Genomic DNA, 20,137 nt, shown 5'->3' on the forward strand with positions numbered 1-20,137 from the left:
TTGATTTGGCTTTAATAATAATTGGAATAAACAGTAATCAAAGAGTATATGTAACAGTAACTCCAAATATTTAAGATCATGATAAACTTCAACTTCTGAGTTTATAAACTGAAGTAAATTGTGGCAACTGATTGGCTCAATATTTTTGAATTCTGCAAACATATTTATCACGAATTTATAGTGTATTGTTGACAAGGAGGCCTGTAACTGAGCTGCAAGTGGAACACAGCTCCACCACATCCAGTCAACATCCGGGTTCTTGTGGGTGAGAACGGAGGAGAACATGTGCGTCTTTAAATGGTCATCTCTCCATCTTCAGTCTGAATGGTTGATATTTGAAAGAAGGGGGGAGGGCTCCTCACAATCCTCCTCCCCTCCCCACACTGCCCCCTTCTCCTTGCTCACCCTGATGCTTTGCCCCCATTGTTCTCCTGGACGCGCGCGCACACACACACACACACACACACACACACACACTGGTGGAAAACAATGCCTGAAACGTGAATGGAGCAGCAGCCACAGGGATAGTTGTAGCTGTTGGCGCCCACTCTCTCTCTCTCTCTCTTTCTGTTTGTCTATGTCTCTCAGTCATCTCTCTCTCTTTATGAAAAGCTCTCGCGCGTCACGTTCAGCCGCGAGGAGCAAATTAACCCCCGAGAAGATCATTTTTCTGAACCCTCTTTAACTGCACGGGGTGACATTCGGGGAGGTGTGTGTGTGTGAGGGGGTGGGGGTCCGAGGTTTGACAAGGGGCGGGGCAGGTGGTGTTCTTCATGGTTGCTATGGGCAACCATAGGGGAGTGAGGCGTCCCGTGCGTGTGCGACTGGCGCGTGCGCGTGGGGACCTGCCAACGTCCTGCTGAGAGACCCCTCGCGCCAATTTCCATCTCACACACAATTGGCTGAGAGAGGGAGGGAGGGAAGGGGGAGGAGGGGGTGAGACAGACAGTGAGAGAGAGACGTACACACAGACTGGGAGAGAGAGCGGGAGGATGGTTGGTCGGATTTAGCCCCGGCGGCAGCAGCAGCAGCGTCTTTTCCCGTCCAACACAACAAGCTTATTACCGTCCTCTGCACGCGCTCTGGAAACGGATTTACGCGCACGAAAAGGAGGTTTGTTGTCTCTTTTATTTGTGTCTTCTTGGCTCCATTCATCTGCTCTCATGTGTGTGTGTGATTTTATTCTCTCACCTGCTCAGTGATTGTCTTCTTTTTGCCCCCGTCGCTCAGTCGCAGTTTGAGGCTACAGGTCGCGGGAATGCGTTTAATGGCGATTAGCCGGCGGGTAATTAGCCGTTAACGGCCACATTAACCTGGAGTAGTAGTAGTAGGAGCGCTGAGGTGAGGCTGCACCGGCTGGCTGAGTGGCGGGGGGGCATGAGGGGCTTGTTTTTGTCGTGGTTGGAGGGTCTCGGAGACAGTGGTGATGGTGGTGGTGGCGGCGGAGGGGGACAATGAGTGGGGCTGTTGTTTGGCGACGCCGCTGCGCGCCCCAAAAACCCTCAGCGGCGGCTGCTTCTGGAAGGAACCAGAAGGTGAACATGAAATATAAAAACAGAGGAAAATGTGCAGTTTGTCCTTTAATAGTTTGAGTTGATCACATGGCCCGGATCAATCACAGCAGAGCTCGGATCAATCACACAGGCTGGTTCCGGTCTGCCTGTCTGGACGCTGTTTTTGTGCGCCATGAAGAAAAAACAGACGAATATAGAGGAAAATAAATATTTATATGCATTTGATCTGATCTGATGTTCATGTGGAGGTTCTTTATGTTCTAACGCTCCTGCAGGGATCTACAGGAGCTCTATGATATGATATGTCCATACTGGAGCTATAGGGGCGTTTGTTGCTCTCGGGGGCAGACACACACACACACACACACACACACACACGGTCAAATGTTACCTGTTTCTGTGCGTCTGACGTGTGGCTGTCATCTGCTCGTGTGTGTGTTTGTGTGTTTTCAGCAGACTGGTCAGTTAAACCAAAAAATCCCAAAAGGGTCATTAAGTTGTTTATGCGCCTCGACAACAAAAACAACAACAGGAGCAGAGCAATAAACCCGGAGAATATTATACAATGAGCGCGCGGAAGGGCCGGGGGGGGGGGGGGGGGGGGGGGGGGGCGGGTTGGGGTCTCAGCCATTTTCGATGAAGCGCGTGTAAAAACGCACGCACATGGCGGCAGACAGACAGACTGAATCACATCATAATCAGCCAGGCGTCCATGTGCGAGATGTAAACGAGGTCAGCTCGGAGAAAAACAAGGAAACACAAAACGGAAAATTATTTGTACAATTATTGTTATTATTATTGTTGTTATTATTGTTGTTGTTGTTGTTGTGGTGGTGGTGGTGGTGGTGGTGCTGCTGCTGCTGCGGTGTGTTTTCGGAGGTTTGAAGGGAGGAGTTTTCTTCTTTTCTCTCCCTTCACAATAGACAAGGGGGCTGCTTGTTGGGAATTTGGCGCTTCACTTGTTTTGCTCAATGAGGAGGACTTCACTGAGCTCCTCTCTGCTGATGATGATGATGATGATGTCGAAGACTCCACTCGCTGCTCTTTTATCGATTATCATCGGTATCCCTCCTGATTGGCTGATTAATTGATCATTTAGTGCTTGTTACTCAGAGGCTGCCTTTATTGTTCCCTGTGAGTCTGATGGGGAAACACCTTTAAATTGGCTCATTAACTCTTATTAATCGGTTCACAAATACATAAATAATTATTATTTCACTTCTTCTGTGTCATATTTTGTGGCTACAGTGATTTAAAGTGTCAGACAGCAGTAAGGTCTGCTGACCCTCTTCATCTTTTATGGTTTTTTTTTCTTCATTCATGTTGATAATTTTTTCACTTCTGAAAAAAAAAAACATTAAAAATCTTTTTTACCAAATTAATCATTTTTCTTTTGTCTGTTTCTGTGTATTTTGGGGAGGATAAGAAAACGAGAACAGGAATAAAAACATGTCGCCATATTAGAAGCTTTTTTTTTTTTTGCCCCCCAAAATGGAGGGGGAGGAGGCTCACAGTAGCTCATCAGCAATGCAAATTAGTTTTTTTTTTTCTTCAACGGGGGCTCGGGCACCTGCTGTCTCGAGCATGCGCGCGCGGCTGGATGGCTGACTGGATGGCTTCCTCCTCCTCCTCCCCCTCAGGCTCGGGAGCGCGCCTCCTCCCTCCTTCATTAGAATTATGTTCCATGTCCATGGCGCGCGCACACTATTGGAGCTTTGTGGGATAAAAAAAACACAGAAGAAGAAGGAGGCGAGGAGCTCGAGCGCTCTTCTCCTCCTTTAACAGCGTCGGTTCTCCACTCACCATCAGCAGCAGCCTTCAGAATGACACAGGGAGGAGGAGAGGAAGAGAGGAGAGGAGAGGAGAGGAGAAGAGGAGGAGAGAGGAGGAGAGGAGAGGAGAAGAGGAGAGGAGAAGAGGAGAGGAGAGGAGAAGAGGAGAGGAGGACAGAGGAGAAGAGGAGAAAGGAGGAGGAGAGGAGAGGAGGGACAAATACAGGGAGTTTAACGAGGAAAAAATAATATAAACAGGATGAGATGAATTAAAATGAACAGGAGAATAATGAAGGAAAAGTTTGTAGCACTAAAAGTATTATGTTAAAGTAGTTATAAGTAAATAAGGTCATTTTAAGTGTTTATTATCTAACTTTGAAGACATATTGTATTATATCATCATTCATTATCTGTTGTGTGTTATAAACCATTTATTACATGTTACATGTTTATATACTGCTTATAAACACTAAATAGATTATGATGGTTTAAGCAGGGGTGTCAAACTCATTTGGTTCATTTAGACCTCATGTGAGCCGGAGCAGTAAAACTATTACATAATCATCATTTTCCCCTTTTTTAGTGTAAAGAAGAGGAAGTACATCCTGAAAACATCCCCAATATTGAACCATTTACAAAACAGATAAACAGTTTGAGATGACATTCAGTCAGCATATTGTCATTACATGAATGAAGCTGTTATTCTATGTGCATTATGATATACAGATCACAGTGGATCTACAAATGCACTAAACATTTATGCATTTTGAAACAGTACTATGTTGTTTTAATTCCTAATGATTTTCACTGTACTGCTGCAGAAAGACACAACATTAGTACATGAAGAAACTAATGAGGAAGTTATCTCTAAGTTGTCTCAGCTTTACAAACCATTTACAAAGCAAATGTTTTGGCAGTGCCACAGACTTACATCAAGATTGCTTTAAGATATTCATATTTTCACGGCTTTTCCTTGATGTCAGATAGACTTTTCTCATGCGAAACTGCTTTTAAATAAGACAAATATCACTGTCTCCAAAACAACCAGACTCCACTGACTGTGAAGGTTCTCAGTCATCCAGGTCATGGTATTCGTAGAAAAGGTTGTCGTAGGTGACTGGACTTGGTAGAGTTCTAGAAGTACTAAAACTCTACCAAGTCCAGCCGCCTACGACAACCTTTTGTACGCAAACTCCTTTGACGAAAACAGTCATTTTAGTTCACAGAACACTGGAGTGGTTTGTCTGCTGCTGCATTCATCTGTTAGCTTGTTTGTGTTATTGTGAGACTTTGGTGAAGCTGAACTAACCCTTTGAATTATTGTGTGACTCCAGTGTTTCAAACAAATAGATTACAAATAGATGCAGCAGCAGACAAACAACTCCTGTGTTCTGTTTCCGTTAATGGAGTCTGGTGGCTTTGGAGTAACACACTGACTATATACAACCACTTCAAAAAACCCAAACTATCCCTTTAAGTAAAAGTACATTAGCATCATGAGTAAACTGTAAATAAAGTATAACAGTAACTCCCATTTAATAAACTACTCATTGTTTTTTTTGAGTAAACGTTGATCTGAAAAGTAGCCTCACTAAAGAGCTGTAAAATAAATCGTGGCGTAAAAGTATTAAATAGAAAACTCTAATAGGACTTGAGTGCTTGAGTAAAACTTGATTTTGACCTGATGGCATGTGTCACAACCCGCTCCAGAAAATAATTTATTTTATAATTAAAGGGCAAAAGAAAGAAAAGAAGATAAGTGGACGACAGGACAGAAGTAAAGGGACTAGAATGGAAGGACAGTGGACACAAGATACAAACAAGATGAATCAGGACAACCATTGGCTGCCTGGTGAAAAAACTGAGAAAAATCTAAATAGGGACATGTTTTTAAAAATTGCCAGCAGTAATTTGTAATTAATGTGATAAAAAGCACATAGACAGATAAAGAAAACGTCATTGGAGCCGACTGAATTATCCAAACACCAGACAGTGTTTTAATGTCCGTATCACTGCATCAAATTAGAAACGACCAAACTATTGTTCAACATTTTTTAAAGATTTCCCTCACAGGGAAAACTGGACTTGAGGCTAAAATAAAGATCTAAAAGTCTGAACAAAGCTCAAATACCAGATATTTGAATAAGGGTCCTGCTGACGGTTTGGAAGGGTTAAAGAGGTCTCAGTTTGAAAACGTTGGATTTGGACTGTTCTTTCTACTAGTGATGTAATTTTCTGAACTGTTCTATTTGCTTTGTTATTATATTCACAATACTGATGATTATTGATCACAAATCTTCACCAACAGTCCAATAATCATTCCTACAATACTGTCACAATTTTGATATCAAAGTTTTGGTCAAAAATATGGCATCATCTGCTGTGCATCAGTGACTGAAACATTACAATTTATTCTTTTAGAGTTTTTTAGCAGTTTGTCAATAAAAAGTCCAGCAGATGGTTTAGTAGTGTGCAGTAGTTTGTACCATACTGAACATTTCTTGGTCTATGAGGGACTTTTTGGGTAGAATATTTGCTCACAAACAGTCCATATAACTAATAAAACATAATATTTAATTGACTCAATAACAATATTTTATGATCATTTCCTTATTTTGTCACAATCATCAAATGTGCAGCCCACTTTATGACAATGGGATGGATTACTGTTCTACATATTTAATAAGGTCAGAAGAAACAAGGGGAAATGATTGATTTTGCAATTATTATTATTTTTATAGACCAAGGCTGTAGAAATATATGAAGACAAACACAGAGGAGGTAGAGACAAAGTTAAAATAACAAAAGAATTAAAGGGCAAAAGAAAGAAGGATGGAAGCTGGGAGGACAGTGGACATAAGATACAGACAAGATAAATCAAGGAAAAAACAGAAGAGTGTGTGAGAGCAATGAAAAGAGATGAGAGGAGGAGAGGATGAGGAGCGACATGACAGGAGAGGGATGAAGAGGAGCCGAGGAGGGATGATGGATGGACAGAGAAGAGAAACGAGAGGAAAATGTACAAAGGAAAGGAGGGACAAAGTATGAGGATGGGAGGACAAATTAAAGGATAAAAGAGACGTGAGACACGACAAGCGATAGAAGAGAACAAATAAATGAGGGGAAAAGCAGGTATTAAAAGGAAGGAAATACAAGAGGTTAAGAGGACAAGAAGGGGAGGAAGACAGTTGTGAAGTTAACAAAGGGGACAGAATAGAGGACGGGAGGAAGGAGGACAAGTGAAAGAAGATGGGTCAACTTCAGCAGGAGGAGAGGGGTAAACTGAGGTGAATAGACAAAAAAGACGAAGAAAAAAGTGAGAGGAGGTGAAGGAGGACACATTTAAAGGCAAATAAAAGGAGAGGAGTACAGGAGTAGACAAGCGGAAGAAAAGAAAAGGATATGGGGACAAAGATGGATGATGGAGGATGAACAATAGAGACAACTGGAGGCACATCAGAAAAAATGAGAAACTGGAGGACAAAGCTGAGAGAGACATCAGAATTCTGTGGACTAAAATGTGGAGCTGATAACGCAGGAGAGAGACGGTGGTGGTGAGGAGGGAGAGGAGGAGGTGGGGTCCATTCAGTGTCGAACACGTGCACGCCATCAAACTGCGAAAAATCAGACGAGCAGACAGAGGAAAATGGTTGTATAGACGTCGAATATGGCGTCTGCCGTGGCAAGACGAGGGAAATTGTTTAGTGATGTAGGCCTACGATTCACTTCCTCCTTGGTTCTTCTCACATCACATGGAAGTCATGAGGAGGTTTAAACTCTGTGCAACGTAGAAAATCAGAGTGTAGAAACAATTCACTTTATTCCCATCATGCCGGTTTATCTGTAGTCCATCCTGCATCCCTCTGTGTGACCGTCTTCACTCTCGCTCAGCCCAGTCGTGGTCAAATTTGTACTTTGTCTGATTATTCTGCAGCATAACGATGGTGCATGAATGATAAAACAGATCTGGAAATTATGTGAAAAGATTTTTAAAAATCTGACTAATAAAATCATCGATTTCTCTGCCGACTTCAGTGAGGTCAACACATGACCCTGAATATTTAAAGGACAATGCCCGAGTTTTCCCCTGGGGACTGCTTAGTAACATAGCAGCAGTCTCAACTTTTGTTCTATTAAAGGGACAGTTCATCCCAAAATCAAAAGAATGTATTTTTCTTCTTAACTCTAGTGCTGTTTATCCATCTAGATAGTTCTGGTTTGAGTTGCAGAGTTTTGGACATATCAGCTGTAAAAGGTGTCTGCCAGAAATCACAACTCAAAATAATCCACAAACCTTGTTGTGAGCAGTTTCCTGTAGGAGCTACTTTTTTACAACCGAACTACTACCAGACATATTACAGGAGGAAGTGTGCATCTACTCGTGGACGTGACACCATGAGATGTAAACATTAATGGCGTCCTCCTCTCCTGTAAATAAATTTGATCTTTAAAACCACTGGTATCAGATCAGTACTCTGTATCAGCCATAACACAAAGTACAGGTATCAGAATTGGTATTGGGTAAGAAAAAATGGTTTAGGAACATCTCTAATACCATCTTTCATCAATACAACACAACAGGTGTCTTTTGGCTCACAATTAAATTTCAGTTTTGGCACCTCTGACCTAAACAACAGTCACCCTCATTAAACACCCTGAAGGTTAATGTTTTATTTCATAAAAGAGTTTATGGCGTGAGCTGATGTGATCTTTGATTCATCCATAAAACAAAACTCTGCAGACTGGTGTTTATTGAAATGTTTGTATCATTCTGCATCAGTTCTCAGACTCGTGTCTTACTTTACAGACAGGCTTATTTTTTCAGTATGCTCAGAAAATTACTTTAAGTTACGTAATCAGCTGCAGTGCATCATGTCTGCTGTTATTTTTGATCAAATACTCCATCACTGTGTGGTAAACACAGACAGATTGCAAAGTTCTGCAATCCATTATCACCAAACAGTAACTGAATTCTGACATGATGACGTTCACTTTGATGGATCGTGCAACTCTGGCAGATTTCAAGTCTTTGAAAGTTGGTTTTTAATGCTGTGGAGAAATGAAGGACAACCATTGGCTGCCTGGCGCAAAAAAAGAAAAATCTAAATGGGGACTGTTTTTGAAAATTGCCAGCAGTAATGTTGCATAATTTGTAATGAATGTGATAAAAAGCACATAGACAGATAAAGAAAACATAATTCTAGGACTCACTAAAGCCGACTGAATTATCCAAACACCAGACAGTGTTTTAATGTCCGTATCACTGCATCAAATTAGAAACGACCAAACTATTGTTCAACGTTTTTTACAGATTTCCCTCACAGGGATCTCAGGAAAACTTGATAACTCGACTCGAGGCTAAAATAAAGATCTAAAAGTCTGAACAAAGCTCAACTACAAGATATCTGAATAAGGGGCCTGCTGACGGTTTGGAAGGGTTAAAGAGGTCTCAGTTTGAAAGCGTTGGATCTGGATTTGGACTGTAGTTTGTACTGGTGGTGTACTTGAAGGTGAACTCACTTTAAACTTCTCCCTGAACTCCACTTTGTCTTTGTATGACAGAAAATCTGTTCAGTTTAAACTGCTTTTTGACAACTGCGCAGAAATGCTGCTTTATGGCTTGAAACGTTTGTGTCTTCTGTTGAGCGTCAATCATTAATTGATTAGTTGTCAACTATGAAATAAATTGAATTAATCTTGATAATGGACATTTATCAGTATTTTCTGGTATTTTATATACCAAACAACTAATTGATTAGATGAGAATAATCAACAGATTAATTGACAATGAAAATAATTGATAGATGTAATAAGTGCTGTGCATTGTTTGACTTCTGACTGAATTTTGATAATCTGATGAACATGATGGTTACAGATTCTCTAATTTGAGTATTTGCTGGTTGTATCTGTGTTACTTCATATTAAACTGAGTATCATTGGGTTTTGCACTGTTGGTTGGACAAAACAAGTCACTCAAAGATGTCACTTTCAGCTCTGGGAAACTGATAGAAGCTTTTTATAATTTCTGGTGTTTTTTTAGTCCAAATGATGAATCACTTTATAAAAAAACAATCAGTAATACTTTGGTGCAGCTCTATGGTGGATTTGGCTTCAGTCCGTCCATATTTTAACCAACATCTACACGTCATTTCTGAGTAAGACAGGTAGAAAAGACGAAGCTCAAGCACAGTGAGATGACATGGTGCACAGCAGATATGAAGAGATTATTTGACCAGAAAATAAAATATGGCGGAAAAAAAACTCTGCTGGAAAGACTTAGGAGATAACATCAAATCGGTATTAAGCTACACAGACAGATAGCGTGGCCATGGATAAAATATTTAGCTGGCTTTCCAAATCAGCCTTTTCCCCCTCACTGTGTGTGTGTGTGTGTGTGTGTGTGTGTGTGTGTGTGTGTGTGTGTGTGTGTGTGTGTGTGTGTGTGTGTGTGCGTGCGAGTGTGCGAGTGTGTTTCCCCCCCAGATCCCAACCGGCATGCCTGTTCGCTGTGGAAAACAGGGTCAGGCTGGAGAAAAAACAGAAAGAGAGAGTGAGCACATGATGGGCAGATAAAGGCTTGTCTGTGTCTGAGGGAGAAGAGAGCGAGGAGGATGAGAGGAGGAGGAGGAGGAGGGCCGCGTGATGAAGGGGCCTCTCTGTTGAAGGAGGGAGTCGCGGCTCTATAGAAGGCTCCCATGGCGGACAGAAACAAGGCATTTAGTCTGTGGGTCGGTCTCGCTAACGCCATAATAGGCTCTTATAATGATGCCACTATGGACAGAGAGGAGAAAAAACACAGAATGTTCCTTTAAACTGCAGGCTTGTTGTGTTGGAATGCCTATAGTGTGATGGAGGTGGATGGGTTGTTAGCTGATTGGTAGGAACAAGAGTTTAGGGCCTGAACATGAAAACCTGAACATTAATCTGAGTTTGTTCTGGAATCTGAGCTGGTGTTAAAATGTTCAAGTGTCAAACGTGTCTCACTGGACGAGGCTGCAGAGTTTAAGGACACATGTAAATTTCAAATGAGGCTGAATTAATGTTGAATCAGTGGGGGAGGGGAGAATACATGTTAAACTGTTGGAGGACACTTCTGTAAAACAAGCAGTTCTATCAGAGTATGAACTTAACTGATGCAGCGTAGGCCTACTTTTTATTTTAAGCCAAACTATGATCATGTCTGAAACCTAAACCGAAAAGGTTTTTTTTTTTTTTGGCACCAAACTGAACCAAATTTTGGAAACAGTGGGTTTTTGCAGGAGTGGGCTTCTGTTTTTAAGATAACCAGCTGTTGGACCAATGGGGTTTTAGTCCAGTGGTGTTTTTTTCTGGACCGCTGGGGTTCAGGAATAATTGGAACCATGGGAAGTCCTTCTCAGGATGTGGACCCATGTCTCTGGTGCCAGTGTCCTGCCCGGCCATAGAACTTCTGTGAGACCCGTGAATGTAAAAAAGAATCATGGCAGGAATTGTCTCATATCGTAACTGGTGTGAGACAAATGAGTAGTATATACATGAAATTTCTAGAAGAACAGCTCGGAAATTTGATTGAGTGCTCCTGGATGAAAACCCTCAGGTTGGTTTTCAGACATTTGAAATAGGGAGGATTTAAGTGTTTGGACTAAAACTATTCGGAAAGTGAAACTGATGGTTGAAGAAAACCAGTTTGAATAATGTGATTCTGTTAGTGTTGGAGCAAACTGGATTGTTACAGAAAAATAGAAAGTGCACAGTTTGAAGGTGGATCTTTGGAAAGAGAAAATAGTGGAGGTTCAGTCAGCAGGAATACTGCGTCCATAATTCATTTCTGCTTCCAGTCGCCCACAGTTCCAACCATCCAGCCAATTTTAAACTATAAATGCTGTGTTTTAGTTTTGGAGACTTTCCTGCAGCTTTAGTCAGTCAGGAGTGAACTGGGATCTGGATGAACAGTTACAAAACATCTGAATTTAGCTTTAACTTTGGGAGAAAAAATAAAGTTGAACATTTTGAGCTTTAGCAATGGAATTATTTTATTCTACTTCCTGTGCAGAATACCATTCAGAGTCATTAAACCAAAGACATTAACCATTCTTCCCCTGACTACAGAATCATTGTTACAAAGCTAGAAGGTAAATTACAGCTTTGGTCTGTTTAAACTGATTCAGATGCTTTAAACCACTGCTTAGTTGGATTAGGTTGAATCCCTCTGTTTCTTATTTGCTGAGCTGTTTTTAAAAGACTATTGATTTGATTTTATGTTGAAAATGAGATTAGAGATGTGTTGTGTTTGAAATATGGAGAAACTGTGGAAAAGATGTCAATAGTCTGAAGTATACTGGATTTATTAGAAACACTTTCCCACTTTCGCAGTCTACTGCATCTGAAAAAATGAATGTCACAAAGACCATTATTAAAATCAAAGTTGCTGTCTGCCAAAATGACTGAATCAAGAAAGAACTTAAACAATGATACAGAAATACTTGATGTCAGGCTTGGGACCAGGATTGACAGCCAGTACAGATACTTTTCCACAGCTGGCATCAAAAATTTCCATCTGAGACCCAACAACCAAAGTAAACCCAAGTTCTGAGGCTCTCTCTCTGCAGCTGCATTAGCAAGAATAATATATTAGACAATGATGGGTTTGTTTTCTCCAGGTACAGTACAGATAGTCAAGGAGACGAAGTATAAAACTATTAAACAATCTCAATCTCCTGCTGCTCTGAGGTCCCTGGATTTCATAACCTGTATTTGTTCTTTTCTTAAAAACCTTCCAGGACACCTACATGATTGAAGAAAAGCCTTTTTTCTGAACTAAAGCATTTAGATGGTTAAAATGTAAACTTCTGTAAAACAAAGTGGGGGTGACAGAGTCCAAAGTTAAGGTAGCACCCGGTGGGGATATAAAGTTTATCTTAAATACTTTATTGTCTTTGTCTGCCATCAAATCAAAGTGGACAAACACTGCAGCCTCTACACCCATCTGACAGAGAAAAATAATGAATATATAGACCTCACCTGCAGGGTTTGCTGGTTGTCTAACAGACGTCAGATCTCTGTTAATAAATGAAGAAAAAGCTTGATACTGATGTCATTACAACGCCTGAAAATCACAGCTTTATTTAGTAAAGTCCCTTATAGGAGGGGAATCTGTTTTGGCACACTTGACATTGAGGGCTCGGCCTTCCTGCTTTAGAGATTCTCAAGTTCAGTTTGTTCCTTTTCTTGTTGTAAATCTTCAGTGTCTTTGGTTAAAAAACAACAACAACAACAACAAAACATTTCTTGGGTTTCAGAAAAGTTTCCTATTGGTCCTTGTCCTGTCCTTGGCCACTACATAATGTTCTGTGCAGCGTTTGCTCTAACTTTGACTGCTTTTGACAAGTTTTAAGTGGAGACAAGAAGCCTCTGCACCTGCACAACATCAGCTGAAGTCCAACCAATAAACTGAGTGACCCTGACGACTGGGGTCCCACAACACTGACAGTCAGAGGTGGGACCCAGTTATTGTTTTTCAAGTCATAAGCAAGTCTCAAGTCTTTGCACTTGAGTTCACCAAAGTCCTAAACTTTGAGTTTCAAGTCATGATGCGCTCCTCACCAGATGCAATGTCGATTTAACAGCAGTGTTAAGTTGATCAGGAAATGATTTGATTTCTACTACACTTTTTAATCACTGACCTTCTAAGCTATCAAGTATTTTCAAGTCCAGTCTAAGGTTGTCAATTTTTGACTCGAGTCAGACTTGAATTCGAGTCATGTGACCCAAGTTCACACCTCTGCTAAAAGCTTGAAGCTCATGTAGCAGCAACTTAATAAAAGTGTGACCAGAAACACAGAGCAGAGCGGCAGAGCTGCAATGAGTAGTTGATTATTGTTTGAAAGAAAATCAGTTGCCAACTATTTTGATAATCAGTTAATTGTTTTGGTCATTTTTCAAGCAACTTTTGCTGATTCCAGCTTCTTAAATGTGAAGATTTGGTGCTTTTCTTTGTCAATTCTGACAGTAAATGAATGAATGAATGACAGTTTTGGACTGTTGGTTGGACAAAAGAAGCAATCTGAAGACATCACTCTGATGGCTCTGGGAAATTGTGATGTGCATTTTTTTGTTTTGCAATTTGTGACATAAATTATCATTAGTTGCAGCTCTAAAGTAAAAATCTGTCACCCCAGAGTGAGTGCTGTTCTCAGCCCAGACACCACAATGAAAACTGTTTTTCAGCTTGTTGATTCTAACGGTGTATGGCTAAAAGGTTCTGGATGGAACTCATGCTTGTGAGTATTATTTGTGAATTTCGTGCAATAATCTATGTAGCCTATAGTATAGTCTGCATATGGCTGCGTGCTGTGACAAACTAACCATTACAGCCTTTCTCTTAACTATCCTAAAGTTGATTTGAGTCTGTTCTTGTCAATTATTTCATGAAAATACACTCAAGAGTGATGGAATTACACGTTTGCAGTTGTGAGCAGGTGTGTTTGTTGACTGGCAGTGGAGTTAAAGATAAACTTGGAGGATCTATTCCAGACTAAAGCAACAGAATCTGGTGTTAACTCATTCAGTCACAGCCAGGACTGTGTGTTGTTCATGTTGTGAAGGTGTGAGGTGGACGTGTCGTCCAGCTGCTCTGTTTCTTTACCACATTTCTTCCTTCACATGTGAACCTGTGTGAGGGCTTTGCGTGCAGCCTCTCCTGATCCCTCTGATGGATTTAACAGGCTTAAATCAAGTGTCATGTAATTTGAAACTTTATTGCTTTCTGCAGGGGATAAAATCCTCTTTTCTCTTGACCCTCACTCATCAGAGGTCAGGGGTCAGGGGTCAGGGGTCAAGGTTGGCTGCAGAGCAGGACTAAAGCCTGCAAGAAGGAGTTTCCAGGGAGGGCAGTGCAGGTGTGTGTTGGCTGAAGGACAGTTTCTTTAATGTTACCTCATCCTGCAGCCCTGCCAACAGGTTAAAGGTACAGTCTGTGATTTAAATAAAACTAAAGGGAACCTGCAGTCACTGGTAATATCTTCAATAGTGAACCAGTAGTTCATTTTTCCCCTGGTTTGGGATAGCTGGCTTCCCTGATTCATGAGAAGTCACAAGCAGAGCAGCTTTCACTGTTTATTTGGAGTTTACATATTTCTGCTGGCTCAGGTTTATTCAGCTCACACTGTTGAGGCCTGAGACTTCATTGCCCTGAGCTCTGAAGAACTCACATGCAACGACAGGAGCTGTCATGTCACCAGTCTTATCTGGGGCATAACTATATATATTCAGCAGAGGTAGATGTGGATTAATGTGCTTATTCTGATATTTGTTCAGCTTTGATCTGTTTAAAAATACAATATAACAAGACAAGGGCTCTGTGCTTAAAGTATAACGTAATGCCAGAATGCTAACATGCTAATGCATAGAAGGTATGATGCTGTTTACTGTATTCACCATCTCAGTTGTTAGCATGCCAAAGTATGCTAATTCACACAAAACAGCAAGTATAACAAATTCAAGTTTTGGCCCATGAATGTCTTGTACTAAATTTCATGCCAGTTCAGCTGGTGGATGTTAAAGTAAGAGTCTCTATGAATTTCATTAATTAAAATGTCTATTAGGTCTCCATCTGTCACCAAATGAACATAGTGATATTTATATACTGTATGTTTACAGTATGACAAACTGGGTGTTTGTGGCAACATTCCTGTTTGAAGTTACTGCTAAATCATTTTTATAAAAAGATATCTGCGTATGAATACAGAGTACTAAATTGCTGTCGGACAATGGTGATTAGGTTCTGAGATTGCTGCTATTGTCAACACATTAAAAGCATTTGACTAGTGAGGCATGCTGTTATAATGAAGTAGTCACAGAAAATGAAATGCGTTTGTCTCCCCAAAACGTCTCAGCCAGGTAACCAAATAATTTGACCATGTCCTAATCTTTGCAGTCTCATGTTGTATGCAGCAGATCACAGTTGCTCCTGGAATGATGGAGTAAAGCCAGTTTATCGCCTGACTTTTTATTGAAACCAAGATAGTTTGTTTTGCTGCCCCCAGGATGGCTGTGACCTGTAGAATTAAACCACATTTGCTGTCACCACGAGGAACTACAGGTGTTGCCAAAGCAACCTGGACTTTAAGGTATTTAACTAGACTTGCACCGATTAATCGGCAATGCTCGGAATCGGGCCGGTTTTCACGTGACTGGCCTTGACCGGTGACCTGCCGGTCAGCGTCACAAATCCGATTCTGTGCCCGTCATTGTCACACACATGTTCTGCACGATGGTCACGTCATGTGCGCAGCAGACAAACTGACCGTGACGTCAACACAGCGCTGATAACAGCTACACACTCGGACACACGTCTGCATGAAGCTGGTGTCAGTGACAGATTCCAAGAACAGGATAAAGAGAAGACAGACAGTCTACAACGAGACAGAGCAGCTGACAATGTCGCAAAACAGCCGTAAACTCTCTCGCACTTCAGGCTAATGCTAGCAAGCTAGCAGCAGACTGCTGTTCACAGAGGGACAGTTAAAATCTCACCTCCTGTTCTGGCTGAAGAATAAACAACCTGTGTTGATGTGTCTCCTCAAACATTTTCTCATCCAGACTCCTTTAACTTCTGTGTTTGTTTTTCTCATGGCAAAGTTTTACTTCAAACTGCTGCACCGCGTTAGTCTCTGGTTTGTTTACATCCGCTTCCACAAAAGATCACATGAAATTGCGTCCCGCGAAATCCCGCGAGATGATCTCGCGAGATCACATTCACCCAATTCAGAATCTTAATATAAAATTATAATAATAAGGCCTGGTTGTAATCTGGATGATTTTGGAGAAAGTATTAAATGAATATTTAATAGTCAGTGTCTTATTATGAACATATTTACAAGAAAAGTTGCAAAAATGTTTGTGAATGCTGTCAATTACAGTTTTTAGAAAGACTGAAAATCGGAACCGGCCAAAATCAGAATCGGTAGGACAGACCCCTCAAAAATCGGAATCGGAATCGGCCAAGAAAGTTGAAATCCGTGCAAGTCTATATTTAACAGAATTAGTGAAACTTTAGTGAATCTTCAAAGTGATATAAATTCATCCTCTTGAGACTTTGAGTATTAAGGGTAAAGTGGATCACATATATGTATACTTTAATGCATTTTATAAACAATTATATACTATATACTATAATACATACACAATTCTGATTTATCATAATACAGTCTAAACAACTACATCAATGTCCTGCCTACAGGACTATCTGATTGGTCAAATGTCATGGAGAAACAGAGCTGCTCTGGTGAGCTGAGCAGAGTGTGTAAGAAGTTATAATAAACATAATAATCACCAGTGAAAATACCCTGAAGACATGGCTGGGATTTCACTCGATAGAGCTGAAAGTAAATCAGTTGCTTTTCTTTTTTTTTTTTGGACTTTAGTGTCACACACAGTGTTTCAGAGCACATTTCTGTGTAAAACAGGATGGGCATGTGGGACATAATGAGAAGATTTGGATTTTAACACTGAAAAGTGGGATTTGAAGACTGATTGATGGCTGGACTTCATGATATTATTGGTTGAAACTGATTGGTTCATTTACAAAATATTGTTAAATAGGTGCACAATATGACCAAGGTTGGATGTAAAAGGGTTAAAAGGGCATTTCTCTTTTCATCTCAACCTTTTCCCATTGAAAAGGGGGAACAGAGCTGCATATGCTTTGGGAATGATTGCTGAATAGAACATCTAAAACATCTAATTTTATGTCTGTAAGCCAGACATTTTAATTATATAGAATGTAAATGAAACTCATAGGGCCAAAAACATACTGATTTTAAAGAAACAGGAACAAATATTTTATCAGTCGGTATCTTTTTTGTTCTATTATTTGTTCATACAACTGAAGAAAATGACAGTACAGAATATTACGTAGATGACCTGACTGTCTTTGCATTATGTGGTACAGAAATTATTTAAAAATCTTCTGAAAAATGCAGAGCTGTGTCCTCCTTTCTTTGGTTCCCACAGTAATAATGAACAAACACTGCTGTGAACCAGCACACAGAAATCTTGCTCAACATTTTTTTGTGGAGGAACTGAGTTGAAAATAAATGGACCCTAACAGCGTTGCACATGAAAGCCTTTTCAGAGCACCCCCCTCCCTGCCCCGCTCCTCATGCAAAACTACGACAGCAGGGATAATTAGAGAATTGTATTTTGAAAATATAGGTCTGCATGGTAATGAGGGCACAACGCAGAATGAAAAACCTTCAATTGAGCTGAGAGAGCTGCAACGAAGACGAGTGGCTTCAAGGCAGATATTTAAAAAAAAATGTACTACTGCAGATTAAAAAACAGATCACACACACACTGTTAAGTCTCCACAGGGCCATGACATCTGCAGAAATGGAATAACAGCAACTTATTTAGAAAAGAAGATCACAGTGGACAACAACAATGTACATGTTTATGACTGCAGCACTGCTGACTAATCTCCCTGTTATTTTCTCAGTTAAATGATGAATCAGTCAGTCTAGAGAACATTAAAAACAGTGAAAAATGTCATCACAATTTCACATAAACCCTTGTTTTGTTCATCCAACAATCCACAGACCAAAGGTGATCAGTGTCGTCTTCATAGAGGACTGAGAAAAACAACTATTGTTCATGTTCAAGAAGCTGGGCCAGTTCATTTTTCTTTCAGTTCCCATGATACAGCTAATGGAGTGCTTACTGCTTATGCATTAAATGTTTCCTATAAAACCAGGCAGCTTGCCTCCTTTCATGGAAAATGAAGTAACCAGTGTCGACCATGCACCTGTAGTCATCTATGTTAGCTGAATCTTCCTGGACTGGTCGCTCCCAGTGAACACGGCCAGTCAGCGACACAGGACCAGCACAGGCCAGTTTAACAACAGGGAACATTGTACAGAACAGGGATAAAACAATTACCAGCTTCACAATAAAGTGATTATTGTTTTCACTGCATCTGCAGGCAAGAATTAACAGGATCCAAGTCCAACATGCAAGTCAAACCCAAGCTGGATCTGCATTAATAGAATTGAATGTTGCCAAGATAAGAAACACTTCCTGTTTTGACTGCTAGCTACAGGAAGTTAATCCTTCACAACTTGCACATCGTTTGGTTTAACAAAATTATTTTGATATTTTTTGGCTGTCCATAAATTCTACATGCTGAGTTTCACACGGATTAGAGTCATAGTTTAGGAGGACTTCGTTAAAAAGTAGGTTTAACATATATACCAATTGTACAAAAAAAAAAATATATATATGGCCTATGTCTTGAGATTCAGCTAAATTCAGACAGTTTGAGGAAATAAAGATGTGTGATGTTTTATGAGGGATTTATAGACTGAAACACTTTAATCTTGATCATAGCGCCACCTGCTGGTAGAAATGTGTCTGTTTATGCACCATTGTATATCAAGCCTATGATTTTCACTCGCATAACATTTATGGTGTATGCTGCAGTGTGAGTTTTACTGCCGGAAGAAAAAAAAATCTGAACACTTAAGGGCTCAATGGAGCTTTTGACTTCATATAAACTTTAAATTGTGTGAAGTACAAATAATATCCTTTGGAATTTGCGTGGTCATGAGGGTTGAAGCAGACCATGTGAGTATGTCTGTGTCTGCTGTTGGGAGGATGTGGACATAAAAGAGTGACAAAGACATGAATGGAGGGAGAATCTCAGATAGCAGCAGATACCAAAAACAAATAGGCACTATAGAGACGGGGACAGACTGAGTGATGTGTCATCGTGTGGGCTGAATCCAGTTTAAATTGGCTGCTCTCCTAGCTCTGGATTAGACCTGGGCTTAATACCTTTACACTAAAAGGCCTGTCCGTTCCCTCCGAGGGCAATCTGCTGCAGGAACACACCAGGCTTTAATCCACAGCAACAACAACAACAACAACAGTTTATCTGGCTGAAGCTCGCCAAGGCAGATCACACTACGCCAGGCCTGCTCCTCATCCTAGTTCCATGTTTCACTGAACAGTTTGGACTCTTCAGATATGGTCAAATCAACAAATGAAAACACAAACAAATGTGTTCAGAAAGTGAGAGGAGTCTGCAACACAAGATTAGACAGAGGAAGCAAACGTAGAAATGATTCAGGCCCGGTGTGGACGAGTGTAACCAGATGTTGAAGCAGCTTCAAATCAAAGAAGAAGCAGCTTGTGAGATGATTTTGAGTTCAGAACCAGCGGCAGTATAGAAGAGACAACCAATTAGGGCTGCAACTAATTATTGTTTTCATTATTAATTAATCTGCAGATTGTTTTAATGATAAATGGATTAGTCAGTCTATAAAGTGTTAAAAAATGTGAAAATGCTCATCACAATTTCCCAGACCCAAATTTCCCACTTCAGGTTTTAAGAGCATTCTTTGGTAAACTGTACATTCAGAATATTTGTCTCCGTTGGATTTTACTGCAGTTTGTGGGGGTGTGCTAGAAACATGCATTCATGCGCAGAAGAAAAGTCCATATTTCTGGTGTCAAGGAGAAACACACCTGCTTGTAATCAGCAGATTTGTTGCAGCCCTACAGGATGTGATATGAACAATCAGCTCCAGCAATGCAGATTCAAGTAACAGCTCATGGTGACTTGTTTCTCCAGTCAGAGGGAATTCATTTCATTTAACAAACCTGAATCTAACCACATACAAACTGAACCTTCACTTAGCCAACAGGTACTTTTTACAACAAGGAGTTTGAGCTTGTTGCCAAGGCCACACAACAGCAAGTGTCTAAAACCAACCTGTTTACTCACCTGCCAACAAGCATTTCCAAGCAAAAACAGATTCTAAAGTGAATTAATTCACATTTTTCAAGCAGCAAGTGTCACCTTTTTAGGGTGGT

At 40.6% G+C, this 20,137-nt stretch overlaps 1 protein-coding gene across 1 annotated transcript in view; it reads left to right on the forward strand.

Annotated features, from left to right (window-relative positions):
• The first annotated feature begins 953 nt into the window (after positions 1–953).
• The window catches only part of LOC146328057 (uncharacterized), a 50,721-nt gene continuing 31,537 nt past the window's right edge, over positions 954–20,137 (forward strand). The window contains exon 1 of the mRNA XM_084716894.1: positions 954–1,113. The gene's annotated coding sequence lies outside the window, so the exon portion shown is untranslated. The remainder of the gene's footprint in view (positions 1,114–20,137) is intronic.

Source organism: Lutjanus erythropterus, chromosome 4 (assembly GCF_056507025.1).
Source record: "Lutjanus erythropterus isolate fLutEry1 chromosome 4, fLutEry1.hap2, whole genome shotgun sequence".
In the NCBI taxonomy this organism is placed as follows: domain Eukaryota; kingdom Metazoa; phylum Chordata; class Actinopteri; order Lutjaniformes; family Lutjanidae; genus Lutjanus; species Lutjanus erythropterus.